At 38.8% G+C, this 10,449-nt stretch overlaps 1 pseudogene; it reads left to right on the top strand.

The window, feature by feature from the left end:
• The first annotated feature begins 1,188 nt into the window (after positions 1 to 1,188).
• LOC102813610 lies at positions 1,189 to 1,564 on the top strand (annotated as a pseudogene).
• Positions 1,565 to 10,449: the final 8,885 nt, after the last annotated feature.

Here is a 10,449-nt window from a genome sequence, read left to right as displayed (position 1 = left end):
ATCCTGTTCTTTCTTGCCCTATATGGGTTTTACACCTTTAAACTAAAGCTCTAGCAGAATCTCAGAACATGAAACAATCTTAAATGTGGAAGTCACAAGCTAAAGATGTCATATTAAGAAGACCAAAGAAGCTTGGGTTCCTAACGGAATTGCCGTAACAGCCTTGGACTACTTTTTCCACACTGTTTTATTTATGGGAAACAAAGTAAATCTTACATGTTTAAGCCTCCACTCGTTTGGAATGACATAGTGGCAGCAGCAATGGGCTCAAACTTAACAATTGTGAGGATAGTGCAGGACTAGGCAATGTTTGTGCATAGGGTCACTGTGAGTCAGACCTAACTGGATGGCCTAACGACAACAATTTTCCTCTGTTGTACACAGAGTTGCTAAGAGTCAGAACCAAATAGACAACACCTAACAATAACATATTATCATCAAGGAGTCGCTCAGTGGTGCAAATTGTTAACATGCTCAACTACCAACCTAGCTATTAGAGGTCCAAGTCTACCCAGCAGCACCTCCAGGGAAAAGTCTAGTCATCTACCTCCAAAAACATTAGCCACTAAGAACCCTATGGAATACAGCTCTAGTCTGCAATACAGGGTTGCTATGAATCAGAATCTACTCAATGGCAATTAGTTTTTGTTGTTTCAATTATTATCAAATATTTAACACATTTTCTTAACCTTAGCAAATTTCAACAGAAGATTTTCATTTTCATACAAATACCTTAGCAATACTTTGTTAATATGATTATAACATATCATTGGTAAATATTAAACTATTCGGGGACATGTGCCTTAGAATTAATGGAACCAATATTTAGAGTTTTCAGGTTATTCTGCTACCTAGGTTTACTTGAGAGTTTGTTAATATAGTCATTGATCCTTAAAGAAGTCAGGGATCTCCAGTATAAGAATTTGAATTCCATAAGAAAAAGTATGGTTGTTGTTGTTGTTAAGTGACATTGAGTCTTTTCCAAATCCTAGTGACTTTGGTTTCCAAGGAGTGGCTGGTGGATTTGAACTGCTGGCCTTGAGATTAGAATTCCAGTACAGTATGTAAATATAGAATGCAAAGGAAGCTAAGGGATAGGCAGTCTGACACAGATATTACAACCACAGCTGAATCAAGTATCATTCAGAAACAAGCAACAGTAGAAGAAACGGAGCTAAAGGGAGCACCATGTCTGCGGAAATCCCTGAGAAGGGCTCTGCGGAAATCCCAGAGGAGGTCTCCATGGAAGAACAGACGGAAATGGAAGATAAGAGTGACTAGTACAGAGAAAACCAAAGACGCTAAATTAAAAGCAAGGTAACCTCATCTGGGACAAAAGCCTGGAGGCTCAAATTTCTTAAGGAAACAAAATATTTTGTTTCCAGAAAGGGAAAAAAAAATATTTTGATTCTGGAGATCACAACATGGCTAACGCAAAAATGAAGAATAGCAACTTCCTCCTGCAGCCCGGGATAAGACAGAGGTCACGGGTGACCACATTCCCACTCCACCGGACTGTCCTCAATGGAAACCATCCTTTGTGGCTAGCAAGCTAGCCGGCTGATTCAAAGAGCTGAACTGCATGAATCTTCTAATTCCCATGGTTCCTTCTTAATATGTTATTTCTCAGCTTTTTCTTTCCTTTCAATTCACTATGTCATTTAAGACTGACAGCTTTTTGGGTGTGTGTGTACTGTTATTGTAAGGGAAAGTACAGAATTTTTTATTAGTTTAACAGTGCACTGATGAAAAGAGCATATTAGAGCAACATAATCTACTTGAAAATAATTGTATATATTATCTTATTTCAAGGTCGGTGGTTCAAGCTCACCAGCTGCTCCTCGAAAACCCTATACAGGGTCACTATGGGTCAGAACTGACTCAACAGTACTTCACAACAACAAAAGTGTAGTAAGGGAATCCTGGTGTGGCACTGTGGGTTAATATGCTGGACTACAAAGTCTGTTTGAACCTCAAGGTTGGTGGTTCAAGCTCACCAGCTGCTCCTTGGAAGCCCTATACAGGGTCACTATCGGTCAGAACCCACTCGACAGCTCTTAACAACGACAGTGTAGTAGGACTGGTTCTGACAAAATAGCAAGTAAGTTTCAGAATTTTAATGTTTTTGGCTCTCCTTACTTCATCTTAATTGTAGCTTTGTATGATACTCTTATTTAATATAATCTCCGTTGTATGATGTCTTCTGTATTTTCCATTTGAACATTGTAGAAACAGAAATTTAACACCGCAAGTTGGGAGAAAGGTTACATACTTCAAAAACAAATGGATAGTGCTATGAAAGATTTGTATCTCTTTGCTTGAACTTGAATGGCCTTAAACCTGTTTCACCTTTCACAGTAGAAATTTACTTGAGCGATATTTGCCCCTTCTGGTATAACTTAAGTGACTAGTGGTTGCTAGCTGCTGTTGAAGCTTATAGTCTTATTCAGTTCTGTAGTGTTAGAATACTTTTTGTTGTTGATAATGTGAATGAAGTGTGCATGTGCATCAATTGTTGAATTCACTTGTGTGCCATATTTGTAAACCTAGTAGTTGTGCACGCAGACACATACACACACAAGACATAATAATAGTAGCCAACTAAAACTGCCAGCAAGTTGATTCCAATTACTAGTGACAGAATAGAACTGCCTCATACTGTCTCCAAGGTTATAATCTTTCCAGGAACATACTGCCACAGCTTTGTTCCCTGGAGCCACTGATGAGTTTAAACTGTCAAGATCTGAATATGGTTAGCATCTGAGCACTTTAACCACTGTGCCACCATGGGTCCTGTATTAGCGTCAGTGTTAGCGAATTTATTTATAACAGGGCTAAGAACCTTTTAGACTGCCATTGTTGTTGTTAAATGCTGTCGAGTTTGTTATGACTCAGCAACCTTGTATAGGGTTTCTAAGGAGTGGCTGGCTGGTGAGTTTGAACTGCTGACCTTGTGGTTCAAAATTGACCTTGTGGTACAGTGCTTATCCTACAGTGCTACACCAGGACTCCTTTTTACATTGTAATGGATCTCCAAAAAACAAAAAGGGAGTCTAGAAATCACTGCTGACTACAAATAAAAACCAAAGTGAAACCCAAAGGAACATAACGTCAACCAGAGCATAGAAGACAGACTGTCAGTTAACATTCCCCCGGTACAGGCCATCAGTAATTAGCTTTGTTAATACACCTACACTAATTATCATTGATGGACTCAGTGTGGCAGCGGTAGTGAGGTTGGCCCAGGATCGGACATTGTTTCATTCAGCTGTGCATGGGGTCGCTATGAGTCGGTTCTGACTCGATGGCACCTGACAACAACAACAATTATCTGGTAAACTCATTGCACTGTTTTGTTTCTTCTCAATTAACTCAATTTTTTTGTTTTGTTTTTTAATGAACTCCTAACTAAAGAAATCCTTTTAGATATGTTAAACCAGAAATGCTCAATTCAGGAGGGCCTTACTAAGTGTGCAGATAATTTTATAATAAAATTATTTAGGGACTATTATTAACTGGACTCCCATGTTAGCTACACTTAGCAACTCTTACAGAAACTAACCATGGCAGAGTTAGACTTACAAACTGGGAACAAGCACAGACTGTGTGGCGCTGTTAGTGTGCTTGCTAGATTGCAAAGTCAGCTTAAACCACAAGGTTGGTGGTTCAGGCCTCATCAGCCGCTCCTCGGAAACCCTATATAAGGCCACTATGAGTCAGAATCAACTCTACAGCACTTAACAACAACAACAACAGCAGTATTAAATCTACACAACTATACAGAATAATTGGTACTGGTAATGGAAAGAAATTAATATTCTCATAAGAAAACAGGGATACTTTTAGCATTGTATACATTCTTATACGAATGAATATATAATATTAATAATACTTCATAAGTTCTCAGAACCATCTTTGGACAGCACTTAACAACAACAACTAGGGAAAGCAAGGGATTTGGTGGTTCAGTGGTAGAATGATCACTTTCATAGTGTGGCACTGTAGGAGAAGCACTAGGCCACAAGGTCAATTTGAACCACAAGGTCGGTGTTTCAAACTCACCAGCCACTCCTTGGAAAACCTATACAGGGTTGCTATGAGTAGGAAATGACTCATTACAAAAACAACAACAAATGGAGACCTGGGTTTGTTTCCTTGCCAAGGTACCTCATGTGCAGACATACCTGCCTGTCGTTGGAGGATTGTATGTTGTTATTACAACCATCTTCACAACTGGGTCAATAAAAAGCATCACTATCAATGGAGAAAAATTTTAAGTCATTAAAGACATCATTTTGGTCAGAACCATAGTCAACACTCTTGGAAACAGCAGTCAAGATATCAAATGATATACTGCTTTAGGCAAATCTGCTTCACAAGGCCTCTTTAAAGTATTCTAGAGCAAAGTTATGAGTTTGAAGGCTAAGGTGTGCCTGAGCCCAGTCATAGTATAATTTCATATGCATATGAAAGTTGGACAATGAATAAAGAAGACCATAGAAGAATTGATGAGTTTGAGTTATGGAGTTAGAGTCATTAGGTGCCATTCAGTCACCACTGACTCATAGTGACCCTATGCACAGTAGAAACGAAACACTGTTCCATCCTGGGCAAATCTCACAATCATTGCTAAGCCTAAAACTATTGCTGCCTCCACTGTGCTAATCCTTCTCATTAGGGATCTTCCTCTTTTTCTCCTATGCTCCAAATTACTAAACATAATATCCTTCTCCATTAACTGGTTGCTACTGATAATATGTCTGAAGTATGACAGACAAAGTCTTGCCATCTGGTCTTCAAAGGAGCATTTTTGCTGTACTTCTTACACAGATTGGTTTGTCCTTTTGGCAGCCCATGGTACTTTCAACAGTCTCCTTTAACACCTAGCTCAAATGCATCAATTCTTCTTTATTCAGTCCAACTTTTGTATGCATATGAGGTTATTGAAAATGCCATGGCTTGGATCAGGCCAACCTTAGTTCTCAAATTGAAATCTTTGCTCTTGAACACTTTAAAGAGGTCTTGCATAGCAGATTTTCCTAATGAAATACTTCTTTTGATTTTTTTTACTGCTACTTCCCTGAGTATTGATGGTTGATCTGAGGAAAATGAAGTCTTTAACAACTTCAATCTTTGCTCCGTTTATATGGATATTGTTTATTGGTTCAGTAGTGAAGATTTTTGTTTTCTTTCCATTGAGATGCAACTCATGTGGAAGGTTGTTATCTCTTTCATCAGTAAGTATTTTAAGTCCTCTTTGCTTTCAGCAAGCAAAGTTGTATCATCTGCATATGGCACATTGTTAGTAAGTCTTCTTCCAATCCTGATGTTATATTTTTCTTTATATAATACAACTTCTCTGGTAATTTGATCCTCAGCATACAGATAAAATAAGTATGGTAAAAGAATACAACCTTGGCTGTTTCTTTGTTTTGTTTGAACAACTGTTTCTTGGTCTATATACAGGTTCCTCATAAGCACAATTAAGTGTTCCAAAATACTAATTCACTGGAATGTTATCCATAGCTTGTCATGATCGACACATTCAACAGCCTTTGTGTAGTCAATAAGGCACAGGTAAACATCTTCTGGTATTCTCTGCTTTCAGCCTAGATCCATCTAATATCAACAATGACATCCCTCATTCTACATCCTCTTCTGAATCCAGCTTGAACCTGTGGAAGTTTTCTGTCAATGTAAGGTTGCAGTCATTTTTGTATTACCCTTAATAAAACTTTTCTAGCATGGAATATCAATGATATCCGATGATTTCTGCATTCAGTTAAGTCACCTGTCTTTGAAATGAGCACACATATGGATCTCTTATAGTCAATTGGCCAAGGAGTTGTCTTCCAAATTTTGGGGTACAGATGAGTGAGTACCACCAGTGCTGCATCAGTTTGTTGAAGGATTTCAATTTGAATTCTATCAATTCCTGGTGACTTGTTCTTTGCTAATGCCTTCAATGATCAAGAGCCAATGATAGTGAAGGAGGAAGTCCAAGGTATATTGAAGGAATTGGCAAAGAATAAGGCACCAGGAATTGATGGAATAAAAATTGAAATCTTTCAAGAAAGTGAGGTGAAACAGGAGGCACTCACTCATTTCTGCCAAGAAATTTGGAAGACAAGTATCTGGCCAACTGATTGGAAGAGATCCATATGTGTGCCCATTCCAAAGAGAAGTGACCCAACGGAATGTGGAAATCATCAGACAATCTCTTTGATATCCCATGCGAGTAAAGCAGTACTAAAGGTAGTATAGAAACGGCTGCAAGCATACATTGACAGAGAATTTCCAGAAGTTCAAGCTGGATGCAGAAAAGGATGTGGAATGAGGGATGTTATTGCTGATGTCTGATGGATCGTGGCTGAAAGCAGAGACTGTCAGAAAGATGTTTACCTGTGGTTTATTGACTATGCAAAGGCTTTCGATTGTGTGGAGTATGACAAGCTATGGACAACATTGCGAAGTGTGAGTATTCTGGGACACTTAATTGTGCTCATGAGGAATCTGTACATGGACCAAGAGGCAGTTGTTCAAACAGAACATGGGAACACTGAATGGTTTAAAATTAAGAAAGGTGTGCGACAAAGTTGTATTCTTTCACCACACTTATTCAACTTGTATGCTTAGCAAATAATCTGAGAAGCTGAGTTATATGAAGAAAAACGTGGCATCAGGATTGGAGGAAGACTCATTAACAGCCTGTGATACACAGATGATACAACCTTGCTTGCTGAAAGTGAAGAGGACTTAAAAACATTTAGTGATGAAGATCAAAGAGCACAACCTTCGGTATAGATTACATCTCAATGTAAAGAAAACAAAAATCCTCACCACTGGACCAACTAACAACATTCTTATCAATTGAGAAAAGATTGAAGTTGTGAAGGGCTTCATTCTTCTTGGATCAACTATCAACATTCAAGGAAGCAGCAGTTAAGAAATCAAACGACTTATTGCATTAGGCAAATCTGCTGCACAAGACCTTTTTAAAGTGCTGGAGAGCAAGGATGTCAGCTTGAGGACTAAGGTGCGCCTGACCCAAGCCATAGTATTTTCAATAACCTCATATGCATGCGAAAGCTGGTCAGTGAATAAGAAAGACCGAAGAAGAATTTATGCTTTTGAGTTGTGGTATTGGAGGAGAATATTGAAAGTGCCATGGGCTTCCAAAAGAACCAATAGATCCGTTTTGGAAGAAGTGCAGCCAGAGTGCTCCTTGGAGGCCAGGATGGCCAGGCTTCATCTCTCATACTTCAGACATGTTTTCAGGAGAGACCAGTCGCTAGAGAAGGATATCATGTTTGGTAAGGTGGAGGGCTAGAGAAAAAAAGGAAGACCCCCAATGAGATGGATTGGCCAAGTGGCAGTATCGATGGACTCAAGCATGTCAACGGTAGTGAGATTGGCCCAGGATCGGGTAGTGTTTCATTCTGCTGTGCATAGGATCACTGTGAGTCAGTACTGACTCAATGGTACCTAACAACAACAGCAATGCCTTCAATTCCTTGGACTTCTTCCTTTTGGATCATTGGCTCTTGATCAAATGCTACCTTTTGAAATACTAGAACATCGACCATTTATTTTTGTATTCCTCCCATCTTCTTTTGATGTTTTTCTGCACCATTCAATAGTTTGCCCGTAGAATCTTTCAATATTGCAAGTTGAGTCTTTAATTTTTTCTTCAGTTCCCTCATCTTGAGAATTGCTGAGCATGTTCTTCCCTTTTGGTGTTCCAACTCTAGGTATTTGCACATTTTTTTACAATATTTAACTTTGTCTTCTTGAGCTGACCTTTGAAACTTCTGTTCAGCTCTTTTGCCTCCTCATTTCTTCCATTTGCTTTAGCATCTCTATGTTGTAGAGCAAATTTCAGAGTCTCTTCTGACATCCATTTTCGTCTTTTCCTTCTTTGTTGTCTTCTTAATGACTTTTTATTTTCTTCCTGTATGATGTTCTTTTAATGTCATCCCACAACTCTTCTGGTCTTTGATCTCTACTGTCTAATGCATCAAATTCATTCTTTAGATGATATCTAAGTTCAGAAGGGATATGTTCCAGGTCATGTTTTAACTCTTATTGACTTGTTTTCATTTTCTTCACTTTCAGCCTGAACTTGTATATGAGCAATTGATGATCTGTTCTAAAGTCTGCCCTGGCCTTTTTGTAACTTATACTATGGAGTTTTTCCACCATTTCTTTCTAGAGAATCTGGTGAGGTCCATGTGTATAGTCATTTTTTATATTGTTTAAAAAAGTGTTTGCGACAAATGAAAGGATCAAGTGCTTAATAGAAGTAAGATTTGGAGCAGAAGCAAGAAAGAAGATGGCTTCTGATTTGCAGAGGCCAAGGAGTCCTGGTGTAACCATTTTTAATGGGAGTGCATGGATAAAGGGACAAGAGTGCTCCCATCAAAGAAGTCTGACAGATAAGCAGAAATAGAGGTTGCAGATTTGCACCAAAAGGAGGGAGTAGTTAATCTTTCATTCCAGGAACAGAGGTCCCTAGAACCATCAAGAGGGTCAGCATGAGCTGAGCATGGAATCCTAACCAGAGAAGCAGCAACACCAGAGATGGAAGCAGAGGTGGTGGCATAAAGAGATAGAGCAGCTGAAGACTCTGGACCCATAGAATGAGAAAGGCTGTGTGCTGGAGGGCAGGAGGCTGGCTTGCAAAATGTGCCCTTTTCTGTTTAAACAAATATATATTTCCTGTGTGTGTTTTTTGTGCATTTAAAAAAAGAGGGGATAGAGGTAAATATTGTTAAGCAATGGTGGGTGCATTGAGGGAATTATAATCATTGCACTGAAACAAATTATGATTGGTTGAGTGCAAAACTGATGATCTGCCCTGTAAACTATCACTCAAGTCACAACAAAAGCTTTAAGAAAAAAAGATCTTTGCAATGAAGAAGTCATTGGTCTTGCAAAATTCTATCATCTGATCACCAGCATCATTTCCATCACCAAGGCCATATTTTTCCAACTACTGATCCTTCCTCTTTGTTTCCAATCTTTGCCTTTCAATCACCAGCAATTATCAATACATCTTGATTGCATGTTAGATCAATTTAGACTGAAGAAGTTGGTAGAATTCTTCAATTTTATCATCACTAGCTTTAATTCAAAATGCAGTACCAATCCATTTCAGCTCACTAATGCCTAGGATACTGATGCTTCATTTCATTTTCGACAACTTCCAAATTTCCTAGATTCATACCTTGTATATTCCATGTCCCAATTATTAATGGGTGTTTACAGCTGCTTCTCTTTATTTTGAGCTGTGCCCCATCAGCAAATGAAGGTCCCGGAGGCTTTATTCCATTCACGTCATCGTGGTCAACTCTACCTTATGGAGGCAGCTCTTCCCTAGTTGCATTTTGAGTGCCTCCAATTTGAGAGTTTCATCTTCCAGCACAATATCTGAAAATATTCTGATGCTCTTCATCGTGTTTCATGATTCAGTATTATAGTGCTGACAGTGTTCCACTGCTAATCATAAGGTCTTTAGTGACTAAATATTCAGGAGTAGTCCATCTCTCCTTCTTCCTAGTCTGTCTTCATCTGTAAGCTAAAGCTGAATCCTATCTGCCATGGGTGTCCCTACTGGTATTTATAATACCTGTGTCATAGCTTCCAGAATCACAGCAACATACAGGTCACCACAGTATGACAGATTGACAGATGAGTGTTGGTATGGTATTGGAAAAGTACATTAAAAGTAGTATGAACTGCCAAAAGAACAAACAAATCTGTGTTGGAAGAAGTACAGCCAGAAGACTCTTTAGAAGCCAGTATGGCCAGACTTCATCTGCCACACTATGGAGATATTATCAAGAGGAACCAGTCCCTGTAGAATAAAACTATGCTTGGCAAAGTGGAAGATTCTCGAAAAAGAAGACCCCAGTGAAATGATTGGCACAGTGGCAGCAGCAGTTATGAAAATGGCACAGGACAGGGCAATGTTTCATTCTGTTATTCATAGGGTGGCCATGAGAAACAGCTGACAGGAATGCACCTAACAACAACAACAACAAATATTATTTTGATACTAAACTGTAGTCCTGGTGTGGCACTGTAGGATAAGCACAGGACTGTTGCTAAGCACAAGATTGTAGTTCAAACCCACCTTTTGCTCTCTGTAAAACTTATGAGTCACTATGAGTCAGACTCACTGGAAGTACTTAACAACAATATCAAATCAGTGTCAGGAGTTTCTAGCATAAGAAAAGCCTGGAGATCTACTTCAGTTTTTAAACAAAAAATCATTTTATTGTAACTTGAGTGAAGATTTACAGAACAAATGGAGATATACTTTTTGAATTCAGTCAGTGAAAAACCTTTGAGTCATAAGAATCTATTGTACAAGTGATTATGGGAATGATACAGGACCAGGCAGTGTTTACTTCCATTGTGCATTGAGTCACCATTAGTTGTCGACCT

This window comes from Chrysochloris asiatica, unplaced genomic scaffold (assembly GCF_000296735.1).
Source record: "Chrysochloris asiatica unplaced genomic scaffold, ChrAsi1.0 scaffold00211, whole genome shotgun sequence".
In the NCBI taxonomy this organism is placed as follows: domain Eukaryota; kingdom Metazoa; phylum Chordata; class Mammalia; order Afrosoricida; family Chrysochloridae; genus Chrysochloris; species Chrysochloris asiatica.
Note: the sequence above shows the minus strand (reverse complement) of the source record. Positions and strands in the feature narration are given on the sequence as shown.